Genomic DNA, 26300 nt, shown 5'->3' on the forward strand with positions numbered 1-26300 from the left:
CAGCAATCCCTAGGAAGCCAACTCTAAATGCATTGATTTTGAAAGAGCTTTAGGACCCTAATCCTGACTCTAGGCTTAGATCAACTGTGTCCAATCATGCTATGCCGATATACTCGAGCCGAGGCTCGATGTACGTGGCATAAAACTCATCTCCGGGTCTAGGCTTGTGTTTTCCCAACATCCTTGAGCGCCTGCCGATATACGTTGGACTATGGCCCTTGGTACGTGGCAGGGGGGCGTTAGCCCAAATAAGTGGCCCAGTTGTGAGGCTCTGTCCCGAACTATGGTTCTGGAAGAGAGCCCAGCAACGTGAAGACCGGGTAGACATAGGTGGGGTGGTTTTTGAAATATGATCACATGCAGGCAAACAGAGGGCTCTAAGTCCTAAAGAGATAGAATTTTGAAAACTTTTGAAGAAGCAAACATTGTTTTCATACCAGGCCTAGATTGAGGAGTGTTGTATTTCAGACCTAAGTCTATGTGAGCATGCATAATTCTCCTCAATATGGTCCTACCAAACCATGCCTAGTCTACATGCAATCCATGTCAGCTGGGTTCAAGTCTAGGCTCCTAGGTTCACATGATATCAGGAATTAAAGCTGACATTCCATAGAACATAATTTTGACAATTGGGCTAAGTTAAAGCACATAATTGATCAGGCGAGGACAGGTCCCATCACGGTCGCCAAACCTGTTATCATCGCAAAATTTTTCCCCTCCCTTGCGAGAGAGAAATGAATTTCGCGAGTCAAACTCGACCAAAGTTTTGAAAATGGTTTTGAAAATTACTCGCCTCCGTTTTGAAAATTTGCGGGAAAATTCCGTGGAATGGGATCCGCCTGTCGATACGAGGTTCAACCGTTCCTGGCGCCTTTACCAGGGGTAATTGAACCAAGGATCAATTATGTGCTTTAACTCGACTCAAATAGCTAAATTATGCTCTATTTTTCCTAGAATGCACAAAGAATCAAGCTTGTGCTATGGAATTTTGAAAATAATGCAAGTTTGAGAAAATATGATGTTTGCTTTGGAAAATTGAAATGTGCTTGAAAATTGATTGAAAAAGTACTTGAAATTGGGATTCCTGGGAAAATCATTGAAGTTCATTGAAAATCAGAAATTGGATTGAAAATGAATTCTTAGGAAAATTTGAACTTTGGAAAATCGATTTTGAAATTTGGAATTGCTTTTCTGAGAAAATGGATTTGAGAATTCTTAAGAAATCTAAGAAATTCATTGGAAAATGACTTTTGAAATGACAAATGGATTCTCAAGAAACGGAGAAATCTGAGAAAATCGATCTTTTTGAAAACTTGAGACTTTGAAATCTGAGAATTTTAAAACATTGGAAAATCTTGGTTTGAACTTGGGAAATGCTTTGAAATCTCTTTTCAAAACTTAGGATTTTGAGAAAATTAGATCCTGAGAAAGACTTGGAAATTCTTGAGAAAGCTGAATTTTCTGAAATTGAAATTGGAAAATGAATTTGAGAATAATGCAATTTGAATAATATGAATGAATGAATATGAATTTGAAAAGGGAATTTCATTGAGGAATTGAGAAATCCTTTAGAAACTTTGAAAAATGCAGTGCATTTTTGAAGTTAGCCTAAGAGTGTAGGCTGAATGTGGCTGATATAAAGATCATAAATCTTGGTTTTCTTCGTATTCTGACTATGGCCATAAATACGAATCCCACCGAGTTTATAAACTCCATAAAAGCTTGTGCACGTGCCATTCGTGTAAACCATAGTGGATTTGAAATAAATGCACATGAATCATACATCAAATATTGAAATTTGCATAAATTAAACTATATGCAATGCAGCCCTATTCTAAACATAAAAGTAACTCTTATTCCAAATTATTACATTTGAGACTACATTGAATTGAAATAAAGAAAATAAAATCTAAGTCTTCTTCTTGAATGTTTCTGCAAAACTAGAAAACAAGGTTAGCACAAAAATGTAGGTTTTTCTGAATTTATCCGAAAATATGGGAAATTATCGGATATTATTCAGATATAAACCCAAAATCATACCCCCTTTGATATAAACATGATGAATAATGAATAAATTTCGAAAATAAACTTGAAAATTCGAAATTGGGGTCAAAATGACCAAAATACCCCTGATGACCTTGAAATCAGGGTTTTCTGAAAGATTTTTTGTAAATTTTGGAAATTTGAAAATCAAATGAAATAAATCAAACATAATATGATGAAATATGATGATATGCATGAAATTTTGGGAGAATTAGAAATTGAAATTTCGAAATTTAGGTCAAAATGACCAAAATACCCCCAATAACAAGACTATGGCCTTGAAACCAGGGTTTTCTGAAATAAATTTTGCAAAATTGAAAAATATGAAATGCAAAGGAGATTAAAATTAACCCTAATATGATTCTACATGCTTATGTACATGATAAAAACCCTAAAATGGCGAAAATATCATAAAATATCGAATTTAACCTGATTTTCGCTTGATTTTCGCTTCTGAATTTAAAGATAAACTAACACATGGAGCAAATGAACTTGGAATTAAACCAAATTTGGCATGGACACCTAAAATAACCCTAAAAATAGAATGGAGCTCGAAAATCTAATTTTTTTGTATTTTTAAATATGGAAATTCAAATAAAAACCCTAAATTTCATGATTTTTGCCTAAAATATTGATTCTAAAGGGGATTTAGGATATCAAACTTCCATAAAAATTTCCCAAATTTTATGGGATGACAGATGACAGTAAGGCAAAGATTTTTTCCTTTTACACTTTCTGGTTTTGACCTATGGTCGGAGCTGTACCACTCCGGCAAGTCGGATCGGAATCCGGCGACTCTAGTAAATGAAGGAAACAGACAGGTTTCGGTAGAAAATGTGGTAAAAATGGTAGACAGATGGGAAAATGGCTGCAATTGTGGGAAAATGTCCCTGACAAACAGAGGAAGATTTGATATTTTGACACTATTGGGATTCGGGTTACGGTTTGGAAAAGGCCATACTGTTATCAGAGACCTAAATCTCTGAGATTTCTGAACATTGGAATCTGTTAGACAGAAATAGAAAATCCGGGAAAAATACTGGAACAGATCTAAAAATTCCCAAATTTTGGGAAATGACAGGAAATTATGTTATGAACAACTTTCGTGTTGAAAGTTTTTGCAGAAGGGTTATATATTGGATGGACTTGGTGTATTAGGGTATGTCTGTACCCTGACACAGGAAAATCAAAATTTTCCCAGGGGTCTGGAAAATCCGATTTTTGACAGAGGTCAAAACTTATTGGAAAAAGCTCAAAATTTCCAGATCATTAGTAGATTCAATCATGAATCCACTGTGATTTTTGTAGAGCAATCCGAATCTTCCACAAGGGTGGTGTCGGAGGTTCTTTTCTGCTAAAGCAGAAATTGGAAATTCGGGAGGGTTCAAAAACCCGATCCAGTGTTTTATTTTTTTTATGGGGTTATAAAACCCGAATTGACTCAGGATTTTGGCAAAATATTGGTAACTAGCATCTCTATTTAACATAAAAATTTCGGAATTTAAAGGTTAAAAATCATGCATGAAATAACAATTGTGAAGGATGCTTAGAACTAAACTTGCAAAATAACTATTGACAAATTGATAAAGCCAACTTAGATAAATGAAGTGAATGTAAGATATATAAAAATAAAAAAAAAAACTCTAACAAAATAAAAATAATCAGGGGATATCAACTATGCTATATTTTGGCTACTAACATGAGAGATTCGATCCATCTTCCGGATGGATCATCTCACGTACCTAGCATTGATATATAATATACATGCTTATAAAGGAAATTCAATGGGATTTTTAGAGAAAAATTAATAAAGTAGGAGGGATGCAGACTTACCTTGGATTAGCTGCAGTGTTTGGAGATGGCTAGGGGAGTTGAAGTAGGTGATTCGGAGGTGGCTGCTACTGTCACCAAAGGGAAAGCTTCACCAAAGCTGCTGGCTGGACCAAGAAGTGGCTGCAACGATGGGGCTGGAGCTTGAAGGGATGGAGGCTTCAAAGGGCCGCCGGCTGGAGCTTGAAAGAATGGAGGCTTCAAAGGGGAAGCTGCCTTGGAGAGCACAAAGGTTGAAGGTTGATGGTGGCTGTCAAAGCTGGTGGCTGTGTTGCTGCAATGAGAGAGAGAGAGAGAGAGAGAGAGAGAGAGAGAGAGAGAGAGAGAGAGAGATGGGTTAGGAGGCAGCCGTATGGCTTTTTTTCCTTTTTTTTTTTTTGGTCTCTTTTAACTTAGGTCTTTATTCAGCCTCAACTTAGGGTTTTTAGGGGTTAATGAAAAGAGAGGGAAAGAGTGTACGTGAATGGGCTGGAGAAGGGAAAGGAAGGAAGGGAAGGGAAGAAGAAAAGAAAGGGAAGAAGAAGAAAAAGAAAGAAAAGGGAAAAAGAAAGGAAAGAAAGAAAAGGAGGGAAAAAGGAAAAGGGAAAGAAAAAAAATGAGAAAATGGAAAGTGGGGCTGGAGGCTTGGGTGACCACCTTGTGGGTCCCACCTCCTCTCTAAAAAAATAAAAAATAAAAAAAAATAAAAATCAATAAAAACAAAAATAAACAAATAAAAAGAAGCATTTTTTTTATATAAAATAGAAAAGTAAATGAATGGGCCATCTCAGAGCGGGTCCAAATTCCACATTTGAAATTCATTTTGATGATTAGAGGGGTAAAATAGTCTTTTTAGAAAGTTTCTAGACGAAACGAGCTATTTTTGGCAGTTTTGAAAACGAGCTCGGATTTTGAAGTTCAATACCCCGTTGCGAAGCAAATCCAATGTAGAATTTAAAAATATAATTTTGAAAGAAATCCAGATTGTTTTTCTTGAGAAAATGCTTCCAAATCTATTTTTAGACAAAACGAGCTATTTTTGGTAGTTTTTGAAATGAGCTCGGATTTTGAAGTTCAATACCCCGTTGCGAAGCAAATCCAATGTAGAATTTAAAAATATAATTTTGAAAGAAATCCAGATTGTTTTTCTTGAGAAAATGCTTCCAAATCTATTTTTAGACAAAACGAGCTATTTTTGGTAGTTTTTGAAATGAGCTCGGATTTTGAAGTTCAATACCCCGTTGCGAAGCAAATCCAGTGTAAAATTTGAAAATTTGATTTTGAAAGAAATCCAGATTATTTTTCTTGAGAAAATATTTCCAAATTTAGACTCCTGGGGTGAAAATGTCAATTTTGGAAACCTGAGGTTTGAAATTGATTTCTGAAAACTTTTAAAACTCAATCTGGATTGAAATTTATAAAGCTGGAGTTCTAGACTTCGAAAATGAAATGAAATGTGATGAAATGTTATGAAATGCTGAGAAATGATATGAAATGATGAGAAATGACATGAAATGCTATGCAAAATGCTAACCCTGAATGAAGAATTTTGGATGTTAGACCCCGATTGACACTTGTACCACTTCAAAAAGTGTTAAAATTGACAAAATTTGCAAAAATGGTTGAAGAAATGATTTTCGAGCTCTGCCAAGCTAGAGTAACGTTGAAAATTAGGGTTTGAGCTGTATTCAACTGAAATGAACTGGATTGAGCTGGGTTTTAGAGTTTCAGAACTCAAATGAACTCAACAAACACTGACTCAACTGACCTTTCCAACTGAATTTTCAAGAAAAGCTGCCATTTTTAGAGAAATGGTATGGAATGGTCATTGGAATGAAGTGAATTACGAACCTGAACTGGGTTTGAGCTAAAACAAAAGTCAGTAATACTGAGATGAACTAAAATCAAGTCTCAAACACTAACTCAACTGACTGAACTCGGCTCAATTTCAGCTGAAAGATCTGAAATGGACTAAAATGGGCTCCTAGACACTTGGAAATGGTTTTGAACTGAAATTGGAGCACTTGAACTTCTGGTGAGCTCAAGTTAGACTCTGGGGAACATGACTGACTGGGAATGACTGACTTTGAGACAATTGGCTTGGATTCGAGTGAGAAATGAGCTCATTTTTGAAGAAATGATCCCATTTTGGCAGGAATGGTCAGAAATGAAAATGGTCTGTTCATTGTGAGCTCAGATGAGCTTGAGATGACTGATATTCTAACTGTCTTGAACTGACCAATGAGCTTGGTTGACTCCGACTGACTGGGGTCCGGGATGACCTAGGGGTAAAATGGTAATTTTCCTAATGAAAATGGGTAAAATGGTGCTTTTCTGAAACTGACTCGGGGTTTGACTCCTACACTGACCTAACAGGGTTGGCACTGAACAAGGAGGATTGTTTGAGAATGAGTGAGAAAAATTTGGGGTGTTTACACCCCTCTAGTGCTCGTTGCCTCGATCCTAGTGCACTTTCATATATAAGGCTGATATGTTTATTACAAGAACAATTGTTGCCTGTGTAACTCCACAAAGCAACCGAAATCATATAATTCTACTGCATTTGGCCTCTGAAATTGCCTCATGTTTGAAGAATCTCCAGTAGATCAAGAGGATCTGGACTGGCATAAGCGTCAACAATGAAAGAAAAGAATCAAGACAGACAAAGAACCCAACATCGATTAGCTGCACAGGGTTGAAGATATCAGAGACTAATATAGAACATATGAACAAAAACAGAATTATAAATTAAGAGCAAGATCAAGGGTTTACATATTTAATCATAGAGTCAACATCTTCATTAGTGTGTGGATGCACACAGACACACACTCACACTCATACACTTTAAACTGAAATATTTCACAATTCATTTCTAATGAACCATTACTACAAAACCCAAAAACAAATATATGAAAGTGGAAGAAAATTTTTAAAAAAAAATCAATGGGTTGATGCAGCTGTTAGTACTATCCAAGAACATTCATTAGTTCAATTCAGGAGCAACACAAAAATAGTTCATCTATTAGCCGGCTAATTCAACAAAATGACTTAGCTTCTCCATATGTCACAAGTCAAACTATTTCTCTTTGAGAACCATGAAGATCTCAACAGCAAGACCAATAAAGGACAAAGATTAATCCACGTGTGGGTTAATAACTGTAGAAGAAGATACACCTTGCCAAAGCATGAGAATGAAGTAAATTCAAATTAAGATAACACGGAACAGTGGCATCAGCAGTTCACATCTCCATGGCACATGAAACATTGTATTATAAACCCTTTGTCTCTTCTTCTCATTTCCAACTGATGCAGTTACCTCTAAAGAACTTCCACCTTGTATCTCTCCCCAAAGATACTTTTGCAGAGGTTTTCGCTGGTGAACCAGGAGACTTTCCAGAAGGCCTTTCGCAACCTACTCGATGGCTCCCTTTCTGTAGTCAAAGTATCCTTTGTAGCATAAGGAAATTCCAGAATCCCAATGGTTTAGCAACAACGTCTCTGCCACTCAAGTGAACACTTAAAAACATTAGTGACATATGGCTTTATTGCAAACACAACTATCATTATACCACCGTTTAATGCTCCAAGCACACACACATCTGACACAGCTGAATATTCTGTTCCAATTTCAGACCCTATCTTGTTTTAAAGAGGATTTCCTTCTATGACCAATTCCACAAACTCTTTCAGCATATAACTCTAAGTAATGCTATGATCTTCCAGGATTTGTAGAGAAAACTTTCATCAAATGATATGCCACTATCAGGAATTCCCAAAATGTAGGCCTCATCATCTTCCTCAAAGTTAAATTTTCCTTAATTATCCCCTTTATATGTGTGTAAATGTCTGTCTTCTCTGAAACCTTGAGACATGCTCATTCACATCAGAAGCAGGCCATACGCAACAGAATCAGACCCTATCTTGAAGGCAGCGTAGATGCACATTGGATGGGTCAGATTTGATGTTGATAAAAAAAATAAAAGGGCAAAAGTACATAATGCGATATGGAATAACGGATGGAAGGAAATTGAAGGCAAAATATGATATGTATACAAAAGAAAATGGGGACGAATTGCTGAATCAAAAAAAAGGCAAGCGATGTGATCGTAGCTTAAAGTTCTCTGAACGAAGATGAGATCAGCTTCCTTTAGTTCAATCCTGTTGAGGAGTCCACTACCCCGAATCAACCTGACTTATGCTCTCAAGAAACAGAGAGCATTGTGGTATTTAAAATGCACCAATGCATGAAAAATCAATAGAACGCAAAAACATTGTGATGGACATCCTATAGGTCGAATGAAACTAAACAACAATATAGCAGACGATACTGAATGCTATGTTGAAAGGAAAATACCGCTGCAACAAACTTGACATCGGGAGATCAATCAAACGAAATATGTTACAAAAAAAAAGGAAAAAAAGAAAATGACGACACTAGCATTATATCAAAACAGGAAATTAGTTATGCAGAGACTAAAACCACATTAAAAGGAATGGAGGAGAATCCAAAAGGAAGTTCAAAACAAATTGCAGAAAAAAAAAGAAATGATTGTCGGAATAAAAATTTCGTTAATGTCGCTCCGTATGAGTTGAGGCTGCTATATGCAGACCGACGCCATACATGAGATCTATTATTAAACTATGAAAGAAGCTAAAAACTCAAAACAAAACAAATAAAGGAAAACAAGGGAGGAGGGGAGCAGATTTTTGCCTTGTTGGGTGTTTGTGGAGCTTCCAAGCTTGAAGAAGGAGAAGGCAAATGGGGGATCAGATCATGCCTTTTCCGCTGAGATTTTCCTGAGGAGAGCTAGAGCCGATTGAACTCCTGCAGATAAGAACCAGAGAGAGGGACGGTGGATTGAGAAAAGGGAAGATCCAAGAAGGAGGAGGGGATGAGGAAGGCTTTTGTTGCAGGGTCGATCTTCCTTCAGACACAGGCGTGTTTGACCTTGGCTTGAGAGGAAGATGAAAAAAATTACATGCGTAGAAGGGTGGAGGGGTGAAGACGATGGGTTGAGGGTTCCCCGGCGTATCCCTTTTAAGGGTGGAGGAGAAGGGTCTGAAGGATCACAATTTGTTAGAGATGAGTGGAAGAGGAAGGAAAAGGCGTGATGGAGGATCGAGAGGGTGCGATGGAGGCGGGTTTCCAAGAGAAATCGGGAGAGAGAGAGAAATCAGGAGAGAGAGAGAGAGGGCTGCCCATTTTAGGGTTTCTCTCTCTCTTCCTTTTCAAATACCCCCTTTGATTTTATCGAAATTTCTAAAATAAGGCTTTTTTTTTCAAAAGGATGATTTTTTTTTCAAAAAGGTGGTTTTTAAGAGTTTTATTTTTTCTTTTTGATTTTCCTATTTTTTTTGTTCTTTTCTTGAAATCTCCTACATTTTTTGTATTTTTGAGAATAAAAAAAACTCTAGAATTAGGGAAAATGAGAAATTAAACTATTTTCGGATTTTTTTGAGAAATATTTACAAAAGAGGGGTTTTCTAAGAATTTTAACATTGCTCCTCGAAAAATCCTTCAAAAAATGCGTTAGGAATAAAAAAAAGAGTTTGGATCCCAGCGAATCCGAGAAATGAATGGAAATTTTTGTCAAAAATTGACCCGATTATTTAGAAAAGGTGAGTCAGGGGTGAAAAAGGAATTTTTGGATTTTTGGGAAAATTTGGGGTGTTCACAGATGCCCCTCTTTGTTGCTAAGCCGGTTGTAAGCCGAGCTTAGCGGCAAAGACGACACGCCAAATTTTCTTTAAAAATGCCCCAGTCAAAATGTCTGAACTGGGTGTGGAAGGATTTGTTTTGAAAAGCTTTATTTTTCAGGTTTTATACCTTATCCTGAAAGGTTTTGGTAGGAACGAAATCCTCGAGAATGAAAGTAATTTGGACAGAAAAAAATGAGGAGATCGTGATGGGATTTTGGGATGATTATCTCGAAATGATAAAATGAGAGATTTTGAAAAAGTCTTACAGCTGAGACAAAAATAAGAATTTTTTGAAAAGACACAGGCTTAGCCCTTAACCTGGATGGGACTTTTTTGAAAAATACCTCGTGAGACGAGGTTCAGATAAAAATCTTTATTTTGATTGGATATACAAAGCACAAATTCTTTGATGGGGAAAACCATGATGGGACTAAGAGAAATAACCTCACCAAAATGAGGCAACTCTCTTTAAAAAATATAAACAATGCTAGGTTGCATCAAAAATAGATATTGAGCATTTATTTCATTTTTGGATAACCAGAAAATTTTGCCAATAAGATGAAATTGCAATTGATTCAAATGTTTGAAAGTGTGCGCATATGTGCGAAAGATATTCCATCTTTTTACCTAGAGTATTTTCTCCAATCGAGGTTAACTCCCTGGATTCCAAAGTTAGATTCAAATTTTAAAGCTGTTGAGTTTCTTCAAGGAAGTTATCCATTTCTTTGACATGAATAGAGAAAAGATACTCTTAGTTTCATAAAAGCAAGCAGTGATAAGACATTGATGAAAGAATTTTGCATAAGAAAAGATGATTTTTGACAATTTTGGCAGTTTGATATATTGGGACTTTTCCATAATGATCTTTTTGGCACTCTTTTTGAGACATTAAGCTTTCTTGGGTTTTCGAGGAAGTTCATTACATCATCCTTCATTTTGGAGATGTCCTGGCTTTTCTTTTTTCTTTGGGAAAGGGTACGTCACAAACTCCTTCATCTTGGAGATGCTCCGATCCTTCTTTTTCTCAGGAATTATATTGGCTTAGTGGTAAAAATCTCTAGATGATAGCGACAATCAAATATCTTTTAGGGTTTGTCGGGAGGCTCAGCGCAGTCGCCTTCATCTTGACGGTGATCTGAACGCTCCCTGGAAGGATCCGTCACAAACTCCTTCATCTCGGAGATGATCCAATTTTTCTTTGGCCCCGGGGGTCTAGCTCGCATATTCGCCTTCAACTTGACGACAATTGAGAGATCCCCTTTGCGGATATTTGATTGTAGCTTAAATAAATGAGGAGATATGGATTGAGTGAATTCTTTTTATCGCTCAGGATATTTCCACTGCCTAATTGCCAGAAAATCAACTTTAAACATATGTCATAGCTATGATCAATATCGATTTGCTTCTAGCTTTTCAACATCATTGAATATTTCTTTCGCTAATCACACCAAGGATATTTCTTACATCCTCTTGGTTGATCAACAAAGAGAAGATATGAATTTTACTCTTTTTCGCAAAAAGTTTCACCTTTTTGAAAAGAATACAAGAGGTAACCTGAGGTGATTCTTTTGTGCAGTAAAATATTGGAATCAACACATTTTTAGCAGATTGGCAAGATTTTTTAGAATCCTTGGTGAAATAACCACTCAATATGGATTGTGATAAGACCTTGGGCTGAAATTTTTTATTTTGACAATTTTGATCAGTAAGACTGGATTTTACAGAGTCAACATAAAAATGAGGTTAAGTTAAAGAATTTTGGTAAAGGACCTTGGTAAAAGAATTTTGGTAAAGGACCAGTGTTAAACTAGAATTCGAGAAGGATTTTGATAAAGGAATTTTTTGACAAAAAGATATTGATAAAGATCTTGGTAAAGGACCACTGTTAAATTGGAATTTGAGAAGGAACAATTTGTGAAAATTGGAATTTTGGAGGATGAATTTGAAGATTTGAAGGATCTGGTGTAAAACTAGAATTTGAAGGACCAATTCATGAAAATTGGAATTTGGAAGGACCAATGTAAGCATTGGAATTTTAAAGGACCAATTTGAGAAAATTGGAATTTTGAAGGACCAATGTAAACATTGGAATTTTGAAGGACCAGTGTAAAACTAGAATTTTGAAGGACCAATTTGAGAAATTGGAATTTGGAAGGACCAATGTAAACATTGGAATTTTGAAGGACCAGTGTAAACTGGGATTTTGAAGGACCAATTTGAGAAAATTGGGATTTTGAAGGACCAATGTAAACATTGGAATTTTAAAGGACCAGTGTAAAACTGAAATTTTGAATGACTAATTTATGAATTTGGAATTTGGAATTTGGAAGGACCAATGTAAAAATTGGAATTTTGAAGGACCAGTGTAAAACTGGAATTTTGAAGGACCAATTTGAGAAAATTGGAATTTTGAAGGATCAATGTAAACATTGGAATTTTTGAAGGACCAGTGTAAAACTGAAATTTGATGAAGGATTTTGATGGAGGACCAGTGTTGGGCTGGATTTCGAAGGATTGGGAAAAACCAATGTGAGAATTGGATTTGATGAAGGACCAGGGTTAGACTGAATTTGGAAGGACCAATGTGAGAATTGGATTTTGAAGGACCATTATAGAAGGCCGCGCCGCTTCTATGAATGGTTTCAGGATTATCCCTTATCCTGAACGGGAAACTCAGGTTTATCCCTTAACCTGAAGGGGAAAGAAGGAATTTTAAAGAGAATAAACCTGAATTCGGATATTCAAGAAGATAGAACATATAAAGGGGAAAACCCGAGTCGGAACCCGGATCTTCAAGATATAAGATAAAAGAGAAAATTGAGTTTGAAAACTCGAATTTTTGATGCAACGATTGGTTCCAACACGAGCATTGGATCCAAAAGGAAGTCCGAGTTGGAACCCGAAACTTCAAATGAAAAAAGGAAGACTCGAGTCGGAACCCGAATCTTAAAAGGAAAAGGTAAAAGAAAACCCGAGTTTTTAGAACTCGAATTTTTTAAAGAAAACGATTGGTCTAATGCGAGCATTTAGAACCAAAGGGAAGCTCGAGTTGGAACTCAAAACTTCAAAAGAAAAGATAAGAAGAAAGACCCGAATCAGAACCCAAATCTTTAAAAGATAAAAGAAAGCGATTGGTCCAATGCGAGCATTAGAACCAAAGGGAAGCCCGAGTCGGAACTTAAATTTCAAAAGAAAAGATAAAAGGAAGACCCGAGTCGAAACCCGAATCTTTAAAAGGAAAAGATAAAAAGAAAAACAATTGGTCCAATGCGAGCATTAGAACCAAAGGGAAGCTCGAGTCGAAACTCGAAACTTCAAAAGAAAAGATAAAAAGGAAGACCCAAGTCAGAACCCAAATCTTTAAAAAGAAAAGATAAAAGATAAAAGAAAACAATTGGTTCAATTAGAACAAAAGGGAAGCCCGAGTCGAAACTCGAAACTTCAAAAGAAAAGATAAAAAAGAGGAAGACCCGAGTCAGAACCTGAATCTTAAAAGGAAAAGATAGAAAGAAAATTAAGAATTGATGAAAATTAAAGACATTATGGAAGATGATTCAGGTTTATCCCTTATCCTGAAAGGGAAAAAAAAGAATAAAATTGACAAATTTGACAAGATTTGATAAAAGATTGATAAAGAATTAATAACAAAAGAATCAATAAAATTGATAAAATTGATAAAGAATAAGGATTAATAAAGAATTGACAAAGATTGACGAATATCTTAGTAAAAATTGGTAAAATTTGGTGGAAAAATTAAGGATACTTTGGAAGATGATGAAAGACTTCAGGTTTATCCCTTAACTGGAAGGAAGAAGGACCTCGTGGGACGAGGTTTAGGTTTATCCCTTAACCTGAGAGGGAAAAAGAAGGAAAAAAAATACCTCATGGGAAAGAGGCATCAAGTTTATCCCTTATCTTGAAAGGGTAATTGAGATAAAAATTGACAAGAAAAATTAATAAAATCAATGAAGGATCGATAAAATTGAAAAAAATTGATAAAGATGAATAAAATTAATAAGACTGATAAAAATTGACAAATGAAAAGAGTGGATTGAGAAAAATAATTGGTTTGATCCTGCCTGCATGTGGGATCTTTAAAATGAGATGAGAATGTTTATGAGAAAATTATTTTTGGAAAGAGGATCAACCGTGAGGTTGATTTTGAAGAATGATCAATACGAGAGCTAATCTTTTTGGAGAAGGATCAATACGAGGATTGATTTTGGAGAGAGATCATCATGAGGGCTGATCTTTTGAAGACAGTGGTTTTAAAGTCGATTTTGAAAAGGATATCAACACAAGAGCTGATTTTCGAAGGTAATGGTTCGAAACTGATTTTGACAAGAGAAGATCAACATAAGGGTTGATTTTTTGAAGATGTCGGTTCAAAACTAATTTTGAAAAGAAAGATCAACACCAGGGTTGATTTAAGATGGTGGTTCAAAACCATTTTTAGAAAAGGATATCAACACAAGGGTTGATTTTTTGGAAGATGACAGTTCAAAACTAATTTTGAAAAGAAAGATCAACACCAGGGTTGATTTAAGATGGTGGTTCAAAACCATTTTTAGAAAAGGATATCAACACAAGGGTTGATTTTTGGAAGATGATGGTTTTAAAAATAGAAGATCAACACACTGGTTGATTTGGAAGAAGATTGGGTTAAATTTTGAATTTTTGGTGATTATGATGAAAATTTTGCAGAATTTTTTTTTCCAGATTTTTATGATTTTGAAAAACCCTCATAGGCAATATCATTTCTCTCATGGATGATGTCGGGATTTTGCCCTCATCCTGAAAAGCATAGGAATCTGATGGCAAAAAAGAATATTTTGAAGCGTAAATGTAATTTTAACAATAAAAGATGCCCCAATATGGCGAAAGAAATAAGAATTGAACATCACAAATAGGAAGGAAATTGCCATTTCATTGATAAGTAATGACTGAAAACAAAACTTGGATATTTACAAGTGATAAAAAGAGATCACAAAAGACTCGGGCTGACTTGACCCTACAAGATGATTGCTAAGAAAAGGAGAAAAAACAAAGAAACTTCAGCATCTCTAGTTCTTGGAGTGGTCCGGGAAAGGCTTGGTTAGGACAGCGGGCTGCTCTTCATCTTCATCCTCTATCAGAAGGTTTTTATTGATGCAGTCCTGTATAATGTTCTTTAGGACGAAGCAGTGCTCTGTGTCGTGCCCTACTGCTCGGTGAAACTTGCAGAACTTGTCCTTTCATTTTCCTAGGGAGACCGAGGGATCATCAACTCTCGGAAGTTTAATCATATCTTTGCTCAACATATACTCCAGAACTTGCTCGAGGGACTGTTCCAGAGCAGTGAATTGGCGGTCATAACCCCACCCTTCACGTTTTATTTTCTCCTTCTGTTTGGCTGGAACTGGCTTGTCATTCTTTTTGAAGGGTTTCTCTCGCTGCCCCATCTGCTTGTTTGTGCTATCCTTATTGCTACTGCCCCCAGAGTTAGCTGAGAATGTATAATTCACCTTCTTTTTGAGGTCTTGACTGCTCTTGACGAGAGTGATGCCCTCGTAATTTCCATTGTCTATCCCCATCTCGAGCCACTCAGCTCGTTCAATAAGCTCTATGAATGATTTTGATGGGTAAGTGGAAATAAGGCTTCTGAGAGGCTGAGAAAAATTGTTCAAGATAACTTGTAGCACATGCTCTTCTGAAATGGGGGTTCTCATCTTGTTGTAGGTATCTCTCCATCTCCAAATGAAATCCATGACCTTTTCCTTATCTTCTTGTTTCAGGTTGTATAAGTGATTGAGGGTTGGCAGTGCCTCAGTGTTGAACATGAATCTTTCCACGAACAGATTAACAACTTTGTCAAAATTTTGCAGTTCGACGGGGTTGATATGCTCTGCATACCATTTTGCTGCTACGCCTTCTAAGTTGCGAGGAAAGCATAAGAAGAGGGCCCGATTGTCTTCACTGAATCTGGCACATTCGACAAAGAACATCGCGAGATGGGCCTTTGGATTGCCGGACCCATCGAACTTAATAAATTTTTGGGGGAGATCTTCCAAGCTATTGTCCCCATCTAAACCAAGGTAGAAGTCCTGTCTGGTATATACCCTCTTTCCCTTATCTCGGATCTGTAGGTCTTTGACCATCTTCGTCAATATTTGAACTAAGTCTTCCACCGAGACCCCATCTTTAGGTTTGTTGACTGATTCAGGTTCCTCTGCCACCTTCTTGAGCTGTCGCAGATGTTTTGGGACGAATACGAATTGCTCTTCTTCGGAATCCTCTCCTGCTGATTCTGAACCCTCTGAGGTACTGTCTTGCTGAATTTTCTTTTTGTTGATCCTGACATGCTTCTTTACTGGCTTCCTTTTGACCTTGTTTTTAGAGGATGCCTTCTTTGAACTTGCCCCAGCTTGCTCAGACATCATTTTTGCCATCATCTTTTGAAAGATCTTATACATTGCTGGATCAACATCATCCTCATCTGAATCATGTTTCCGGGATAGTCTGAGAGAGTTTACTTCCTCCACTTCACTGTCATTGTGCCGCTGAATTGCCCTTCTTCCTGCTCTCGTTTGAACCATGGTGAAATGACGATGTTTTCTGTAGAATAAAGGAAGGATTAAAACTCGAGGAGTTTTTTTTTGGGAAAAAGAGACAATGAATGAGATACTTAAAAGGTTCTGATAAGAGATCTCTTTGATAAAAAGGGATCTTGGATGGGAAGATAGAAATTTAAAGACATATATTTGAAGATGAATGACAAGACCCGAATATTTTGGAAAATTGCAGGCAGGATCAAAAGAAATTAAATAAATTAGAAGAAAAGAACAAAATACGCCTGGACTTTTTTAAAAGATAGGAAAAACTTAAAAGACATGTCTAGGGTTTTTAAGAAATTTATGAAAGAATAAAGGAATGATAAATATACAATCCTGGATTTTGAAAATAGAAGAATTTTTTAAAACAGATATCCAGGGTTTTATAATAAGATTTTATAAAATAATATCTACAAAAGAATCAATTTATACAAGCAATGATGCACAAAATTGCACTCCCTAGAAGCTGACTCTAAATGCAATATTTGAAATGACTCGTAGGACCTTAATCCTAACTCTAAGGTTCAGATCATCTGATTTCAATCAAGATACACCGATATACTCAAGCCGAAGCTCGAAGTACGTGGCATAAAAATATTTCTCCGGTTCTAAGGTAATGGTTTCCCAACATCCTTGAGCACCTACCGATATACCTCGGACTATGGCCCTTAGGTACGTGGTAGGGGGGCGTGGACCCAAATATGTGGTCCAGTTGTGACGCTCTCTCCCGAACTATGGTTCAGTGAGACAGCCCAGCAACGTGAAGACCGGGACAATATAGGTAGGGATGTTTTCAAAAATATGTCCAACATGCAAGAAATCAGATGGCTCTAATGCAAGTCCTAAAGGGATAGATTTAAAATAAATAGAAGCACACACTTGCATACATTGTTTTGCATTCAATCCCTAGAATTGAGGAGAGTTGTATTTCAGACCTAAGTCTAAATGTGAGGATGGAATAATCTTCTCAATATGGTCCTACCAAACCATACTTAAATCCTATATGCAATGAAGTCAGCTTAGGACAGAGTCTAGGCTCCTAAAGTTTGCATGAAAATGAAGCTGACATTTGAAGAATAAAGACTTAGATAATATCAAAGCAAATCAAAGGCATAGATTCAACCGGACAGAGACGAGTCCCATCACGGTCGCCAAAACTGTGATCATCGCAAAATTTTTCCTCTTTCGGTTTTCTTTCTCTTCCTTCCCTTTTTCCTTTCTGATCTCTATTTCCTCCTTTTTGAAGGGAGAAAATAAAAGACAGAAAAGAAGAGAGAAGAGAAAAAAAAAGAAAAAGAAAGAGGAACTCTTTTGCAAAGGTCTCACTTGACCTTGATTTGAAAATATTTAAGAAAATAACTCACCTCCGTTTTGAAAATATTTGCGGAAAAATTGGGAGACGGGATTCGCTCGTCGGTACGAGGTTCGACCGTTCCTGGCGCCTTTATTAGGGGTAATCAAACCAAGGAACGAATTTTATGCCTTTTTGCTTTGCTAAAAGATTATCTAAGAATTTATTCTAAGTCTAAATGCACACAGAATCATGCTTGTGCGATGCAAGAATATATGCTCTTTTGAAACAAATGATTTTGAAAATATGAGATTTACCAAGTGAAAATGTGACGTTAGAATGAAGAAATGATTCTTGAATAGTTGATTTTAACTTAGAGCTTTGAGAGATTTGAAGTTCTAAGTCTTTGAACTAATTAGAGTTTGGGAGGATAAATCTAGACTTTGAAAATAATGGTTTTGAAGTTTTGAGATAAAGGGAAAAAAAAGGAAGTTTTAAAGTCAGAATTTGGACTCTGAATCTGGATTTAGGAGGGGAAATAAAGCTTGAAAATGGAGTTGAATTCTAGATTAGAAATTTGAAATCAGAATGAGATTCGAGAACTCCAAATTGAGTTTGAAAAATAGAATTGGTTTGATAGATGAATATGGGATATGAGAATTGGTTTTTGGATTTGAAGTTAGAATTTTGAATCCAAAATCTGAATCCTAAAAATGGAATTGGATCCGAAGTCTAAGATCTAATGATGAAGTTGAATTCTGGATCCTAAATGGAATTGGATTCAAGATCTAGAATCCAAGATGGAATTTGGATCTGAAGTCTGCGATACAGGATGAAATTGAATTCTGGATTCTAAATGGAATTTAGATCTGAAGTCTGAGATCCAAGATGAAATTGGATTCTGGATCCTAAAATGGATTTTGGATCTGAAATCTGAGATCCAAGATGAAGTTAGATTCTAACTTTGGATTTGGATTTTGAAAGTCCAAATGGGACTTTTGAAGATGGGTCTGGGTTTTGAAAACCCAGATTGAATTTAAGAAGAGTCAAATTCTGAGATTCAGAATCAATCTCAAACTTTGATTTTGAAGATAAGAAAATAAACTTGATTTTGAATCAGAAGATGAATAAAAAACTTCAAAGTTAATTTTGAATTTTGATTTGGAAATTGAAGTTTTGAATATAACATGAATTGGAAATTTCAAAGTCAATTTAGACTTTGAAATCGAATTTTGAATCTTGAAAATGAGATAAAATTTGGATTTAAAATAGAAACTTGAAGAAAGATATTCAAAATCACTTGGGTTTTAGAATTTTTTTTTTGAAAATATGATGCAATTCTATCCTAAAATGATGAATGAATTTAAATAATTTTGAAATTGCATTTGAAAATGATATTTCATTCTTTGAATGAATCTAAATAAGATTGAGGATATAATACACCCCTGACTATGGTCATTGAATGTATTATATAATAATCATATTTAAATTCAAGCGAAGAATAAAATATATTTTTGGTGCTTTTATAGAGTTTAAAATAAAATTAACTCTCAATATATCCTGACTATGGCCATTGATATATGTATTGAATTAATTTTAAACTAAACTCTGATAAAAACGGAAAATATTTAAAGAAAATATGATGAATTTTCAAAAGGATTCAATGTGGATCCAGTGTTATTTCATAAAAGATAAGAATCCTAAGCATTGCCCACATTTTGACTATGACCATCAATGTGAGTCATTCGCTTAGGATTAATTACCTCTCATTAGAATGATACATGTGACATTTGTGTTTTCCATCCATGATTTTTTGAGATAAAAGAGAGAAATGACATGAAACAAGCACTTCTAACAGATATACATGCTCCTACATTCTAATCTAAGCTGAAAATATAAATTTTGATATCTGGCTATTACAACATTGGGATTTGAAAATATCAAAAAATTTCTAATCTAAGAAAGAGGTTCAAGCTTTTCACATATTCCTGCAAAACCCAAGTTAATCCCAGCAAAAATAAGTGTCATGTTGAGGAATATACAAGTATATGCTTAAAACTGAAAAAAAGAAAAGTACATAACAAATGTATGTCGTGTATTTATGATAATGAGAAATCATGACATAGTAAACTATTAAGAAGAATGAAGATAAAACATACATACACAAAGTCCTAAGCTAATAGTAAGAATAGACATTAAATGACATTTAATGAAAGGAACAAATGTATGATGTAGATATCACTATGGTAGGATATATCCCTAACCAACAAAACATAAGGTATTTAGTAACTAACAAATGTGCATGCATTGCTTAATACATGAGCTGGAAAATACTCTGAGATTTTAAACATGTAAATGTATTATAAAGGTTGAAGGATTCAGTGTTTAGAGGCTGCAGATATATTGTTAATATACAAGTTTGTTGGTAGATAGAAACCCCAAAAACTGGAAGATTTTCAGTCAGCAAAATGACCAAGAAAAAGATATACAACAATGAGTATATGCTGAAAGGTTGCTACAGACTTATGAAAGATGCCCTTTAGCAGGTGGGTGCAAAAATATAGGGATGCCTAAGTGAATGTACAACAGGGACTTAGCAAGAAGGTGATATAGTGCTATACAAGCTGTCATGATGAAAAGTACAGATGTTTGGCAGCAAAAGTCATGTACCACAAGTGCAGGAAAACACGGGTAACAGGGGTGAATAGATTGGTATGAAGGCTGGGAATGAACATGATTGCAGGTGTGCTGCAAATGTTGTGGCATGTGAAGCAGCATGGCGAGGTGACTACGGCAGTGAGACACATGCAATAGGGTTGAGGCAACAAAGAAGGTGGCGGCGTAATGAAGTGATAGGTGAAATGGTGAATTGAATCAGATAAGTGATGAAGAACCTGGTGCTGGTAGTAAAGAATCTAAAAATGATGCTAGGGAAGTGAGGAGGTGAGATGGTGCATCTCAAATGGTGGATATGATATGCTGTAAACACAACACTAGCAGGATGCTGTGACCACTGGTGCCCCATGGCAAAATGTCATGAAGGGAAGGTGCTAACTATGCAGATGCTGGAAAGAAACTGAAATGAAAGAGGACAAAAATACCACCAATGCTATTCCTCTATGCTAGAAATAGGGTACCAGTGTTGGGTGAAGAAGAGGGGAGGCTATAGTGACATCAATGTGACGTATGATGACAGCATGATGTTAATGCTGCTGTGTGGGGTAGATGCGGTTGGATGTTATATGATGGAGATACACAGAAAAAGTGAACAATATAAGTTACAGTAAATGGGTGAAGCATGGAAGTGCTGGCTATGCTGCATGTGATCCCCTTTATATGGGAGGTACTGTGGCTGCTGACAGGTTGGGAAGTATGAGTTTGCAAAAGATGGATAACAATGAACATATGCAGGTGCTTGAAAAACATCAATAAAAGAAAGTTATCCTATGCACAGGTTGGGAAGTGTGTTCTATAGGATCTTTGTGATTTCCTAAAATCATGACAATAGATCTTATAGAACACACTTGTTGCTAAAACAAAGAGATGCATATACTTACACCAGACTAAGGAGTCATTGAACCAACATGAATAATGTTGCAGCTAAATCAACTAACTGTTTCAAATTTATCAAGAGAAATGTCCTAAGATTAATATAAATTAAAATTTTCATAGCATTTCTAGGTCATGATATCAGTAATAAAAGAATGAGGATGCTGCTGCATGAAAAAGAAAAAATGATAGGATGCTGGAGATGGGTATTTAATGCAATATGAATAGTGCAATCTGTAGGTGGAATTATACTGCAGAAATGCAGCAGGTGTGTGTTTGATGGTGGCATATTGGTGGAGCTGGAAATGTTAGCAAGTACATGTGTTGCAAGGGGATGGTGTAACAGAGCTGTGCTAAAAAGACTATACTAAAAAGGCTATAACATGTTTAAAAAAAATGAGGAAGAATTGCTTACTACAGTACACCAGTTCGTGGAGAGTTTCCTTGCTAAGACGCTTGAAAATATTGCTTTTAATATCTTGCAAAGTTATTTGAGACTAGCAGTGCCAGTAGTGCATTATTGTGTGAAACAATGCAGGTACATAAAGTTATTGCCTGAGCTAATAAGATAAACGAGTGCACAATGAATGCAACCACTAATATTGTTTGGTCCAAAACGAATCTCATAAGCACAAACATCACATTTTCTGGTGAACAACTTGCAACCCTTTCAGCAGAACTAAACAACACTTACGCAACATCCCCATCAAATGATTGACAGAGTTTGCCAAATATCTCTAGAACATTATACACCACACACAACTTAAGAGTACCTTGGCCCCGAATTATATGATATATAAGGCTGATATCTTTATTACAAAAACACCTGTTTCCTGTGTAACTCCACAAAGCAACCAAAATCTGATAATTCTGCTGCATTTGGCCTCTGAAATTGCCTCATGTTTGAAGAATCTCCAGCAAATCAAGAGGATCTGGGCTGGCATAAGCGTCAACAATGAAAGAAAAGAATCAAGATAGACAAAGAACCCAACATCGATTAGCTGCACAGGGTTGAAGATATCAGAGACTAATATAGAACATATGAACAAAAACAGAATTATAAATTAAGAGCAAGATCAATGGTTTACATATTCAGTCATAGAGTCGGCATCTTCATTAGTGTGTGGATGCACACAGACACACACTCACACTCACACTCACACACTTTAAACTGAAATATTTCATAATTCATTTCTAATAAACCATTACTACAAAACACAAAAACAAATATATCAAAGTGGAAGAAAATTAAAAAAAAAACAAATTGCAGTGGGTTGATGCAGCTGACTATCCAAGAACATTCATTAGTTCAATTCAGGAGCAACACAAAAATAGTTCATCTATTAGCCGGCTAATTCAACAAAATGACTTAGCTTCTCCACATGTCACAAGTCAAACTATTTCTCTTTGAGAACCATGAAGATCCCAACAACAAGACCAATAAAGGACAAAGATTAATCCACATCATGTCAATCCACGTGTGGGTTAATAACTGCAGAAGAAGATACACCTTGCCAAAGCATGAGAATAAAGTAAATTCAAATTAAGATAACACGGAACAGTGGCATCAACAGTTCACATCTCCATGGCACATGAAACATTGTATTATAAACCCTTTGTCTCTTCTTCTCATTTCCAACTGATGCAGTTACCTCTAAAGAACTTCCACCTTGTATCTCTCCCCAAAGATACTTTTGCAGAGGTTTTCGCTGGTGAACCAGGAGACTTTCCAGAAGGCCTTTCGCAACCTACTCGATGGCTCCCTTTCTGTAGTCAAAGTATCCCTTGTAGCATAAGGAAATTCCAGAATCCCAATGGTTTAGCAACAACGTCTCTGCCACTCAAGTGAACACTTAAAAACATTAGTGACAGATGGCTTTATTGCAAACACAACTATGATTATACCACCGTTTAATGCTCCAAGCACATACACATCTGACATAGCTGAATATTTTGTTCCAATTTCAGACCCTAGCTTGTTTTAAAGAGGATTTCCTTCTATGGCCAATTCCACAAACTCTTTCAGCATATAACTCTAAGTAATGCTATGATCTTCCAGGATTTGTAGAGAAAACTTTCATCAAATGATATGCCACTATCAGGAATTCCCAAAATGTAGGCCTCGTCATCTTCCTCAAAGTTAAATTTTCCTTAAATATCCCCTTTATATGTGTGTAAATGTCTGTCTTCTCTGAAACCTTGAGACATGCTCATTCATATCAAAAGCAGGCCATACGCAACAGAATCAGACCCTATCTTGAAGGCAGCGTAGATGCATAGGGGATAGGTTGGATTTGATGTTGATAAAATAAAAAAAATAAAAGGGCAAAAGTACATGATGCGATATGGAATAACAGATGGAAGGAAATTGAAGGCAAAATACGATATGTATACAAAAGAAAATGGGGACGAATTGCTGAATAAAAAAAAGGCAAGCGATGTGATCGTAGCTTAAAGTTCTTTGAACGAAGATGAGATCAGCTTCCTTTAGTTCAATCCTGTTGACACGTCCCCTGTCCCGAATCAACTTGACTTATGCTCTTAAGAAATTGAGAGCATTGTGGTATTTAAAATGCACCAATGCATGAAAAATCAATATAACACAAGAACTTTGTGATGGACATCCTATATGTCGAATGAAACTAAACAACAATATAACAGACGATATTGAATGCTATGTTGAAAGGAAAATACCGCTGCAACAAACTTGACATCGGGAGATCAATCAAACGAAATATGTTACAAAAAAAAAAGAAAAAAAAGAAAATGACGACACTAGCATTATATCAAAACAGGAAATTAGTTATGCAGAGACTAAAAACACATTAAAAGGAATGACGGAGAATCCAAAAGTTCAAAAAAAATTGCAGAAAAAAAAAAGAAATGATTGTCGGAATAAAAATTCTGTTAATGTCGCCCCGTATGAGTCGAGGCTGCTATATGCAGACCGACGCCATACATGAGATCTATTATTAAACTATGCAAAGAAGCTAAAAACTCAAAACAAAACAAATAATGGAAAACAAGGGAGGAGGAGAGCAGATTCTTGCCTTGTTGGGTGTTTGTGGAGCTTCCAAGCTTGAAGAAGGAGAAGGCAAATGGGGGATCAGATCATGCCTTTTCCGCTGAGATTTTCCTGAGGAGAGCTAGAGCCGATTGAACTCCTGCAGATGAGAACCAGAGAGAGGGAGGGTGGATTGAGAAAAGGGAAGATCCAAGAAGGAGAAGGGGATGAAGAAGGTTTTTGTTGCAGGGCCGATCTTCCTTCAGACACCGGCGTGTTTGACCTTGGCTTGAGAGGAAGATGAAAAAAATTACATGCGTAGAAGGGTGGAGGGGTGAAGACGATGGGTTGAGGGTTCCCCGGCGTATACCTTTTAAAGGTGGAGAAGAAGGGTCTGGAGAATCACCGTTTGTTAGAGATGAGTGGAGGAGGAAGGAGAAGGCGTGATGGAGGATCGAGAGGGTGCGATGGAGGCGGGTTTCCGAGAGAAATCGGGAGAGAGAGAGAAATCGGAAGAGAGAGAGAGAGAAATCGGGAGAGAGAGAGGGCTGCCCATTTTAGGGTTTCTCTATCTCTTCCTTTTCAAATACCCCCTTTGATTTTATCAAAATTTCTAAAATAAGGCTTTTTTTTCAAAAGGATGATTTTTTTTTCAAAAAGGTGGTTTTTAAGAGTTTTTTTTTCTTTTTGATTTTCCTATTTTTTTTGTTCTTTTCTTGAAATCTCCTACATTTTTTGTATTTTTGAGAATAAAAAAAACTCTAGAATTAGGGAAAATGAGAGATTAAACTATTTTTAGAATTTTTTGTGAAATATTTACAAAAGAGGGGTTTTCTGAGAATTTTAACATTGCTCCTCGAAAAATCCTTCAGAAAATGGGTTAGGAATAAAAAAAAATGAGTTTGAATCCCAACGAATCCAAGAAATGAATGGAATTTTTTGTCAAAAATTGACCTGATTATTCAGAGAAGGTGAGTCAGGGGAAAAAAGGGAATTTTTGGATTTTTGGGAAAATTTGGGGTGTTCACACTTGACGATGACTAATGTCGCCTGCTGGCGACCCACATCGCTTGTCGGCTCATGGCTGAGAAATGGCACCAGCCCGACGGCCTTCGACGATGTATTCACCCACCTCGCTCGATGATAGAGGGGAAGTCATGAAGGAGATTTTGCCGCCCTGAATGTCACGTGATGCCGGACGGACCACGACAGTGGTGAAGCGGTCGACGAAGGCCGCCTCTTCTTGACGATGCACCCATCGACATTCTGCAGACGACGGTGAGAAAGCTTCACTGGAAACAAGGAAAAAAGGGGTTTTAAAACTCTATGTTGCATGTCGTTGGACATATGCCGGTGATCTGACAAAAATAACCCCCCTCCTTTTCGGCGACGATCTGTGGCAAAACCCCCAACACCGGCTGAAGCTCCTGCAACCCAACGACCATAGGTAAAAAACCTCGATGATTTTTTTTTACTCTATCGCTTCACGACGATAGTCGCCGACTACCGGTGACATGGGCGACCTGCTGTCGACTGCCATCACCTCAACGTCGCCCCATGGCGATGTCGCTCTGCCAGAAAATCTTTGTCGCCTCATGGCGACAGTCGCCAAAAAATGCCATCGAGCCCGCAGCGGATGCGGGATGTGGGCCCTTAACCCAATGTTGGGTTTCCTCCTGCAAGGCACAACAAAAGAGATAAAAAGCGTACCTGATGCCGCCATCGGTGAACCGGGATCGATAGAAGGTGGTAGCATCCAGTGCCGAAAAAACTGTTGGTGGCTGGAATAGGGTGAGCTTTGCTCCTCAGCCGCACTGCAACCCTCCGATGAGCGCAGGCTTCTTCAGCAGTCAGTGAGCAGGATCCCTCTTCCATCTTTTTATGAAAAATGCTCAGAAAAAAGGTAATTTATGATTTAACCCTTCTTCTATGTTTTTCTCTTGATTTTCCTACATTCAGAGTCGCTCATGGATACCCTTTTGTAGTTGTAGCAAGGGAACGGTTAGCGTAACCGTTTCCTCGTGATCTTCCATGTGTTTATCAGAAGGAACACAAAAAAAGAAAAGTTACCTTATTGTGGGTAACTGCCACGATACGTGGCTTATCCCAACAGATGGCAGTAGATGAGGGCGGGGACAAGGTCACCACCGTAACCCGCCTCAAAATTCTGCCCTCCATATTTGCCTTCATTTCTGCACTGGTTTTGATTTTAACCTTCATCCATGCCTTCATCTTTATTTCATGTCCTTCATTCCTAGTCCAAATGGGATGAGGCGGGGTGAGGCCCCATTTTTTTCTGGTCTACTGCCATCCC

The 26300-nt window shown here is 36.8% G+C and overlaps 1 pseudogene; it reads right to left on the reverse strand.

Moving 5' to 3' along the window:
• The window catches only part of LOC149832586 (cytochrome P450 84A1 pseudogene), a 74562-nt pseudogene that overhangs the window by 33838 nt on the left and 14424 nt on the right, over positions 1 to 26300 (reverse strand).

Source organism: Nuphar pumila, chromosome 7, assembly GCF_984573655.1.
Source record: "Nuphar pumila chromosome 7, dmNupPumi1.hap1.1, whole genome shotgun sequence".
Lineage (NCBI taxonomy): Eukaryota > Viridiplantae > Streptophyta > Magnoliopsida > Nymphaeales > Nymphaeaceae > Nuphar > Nuphar pumila.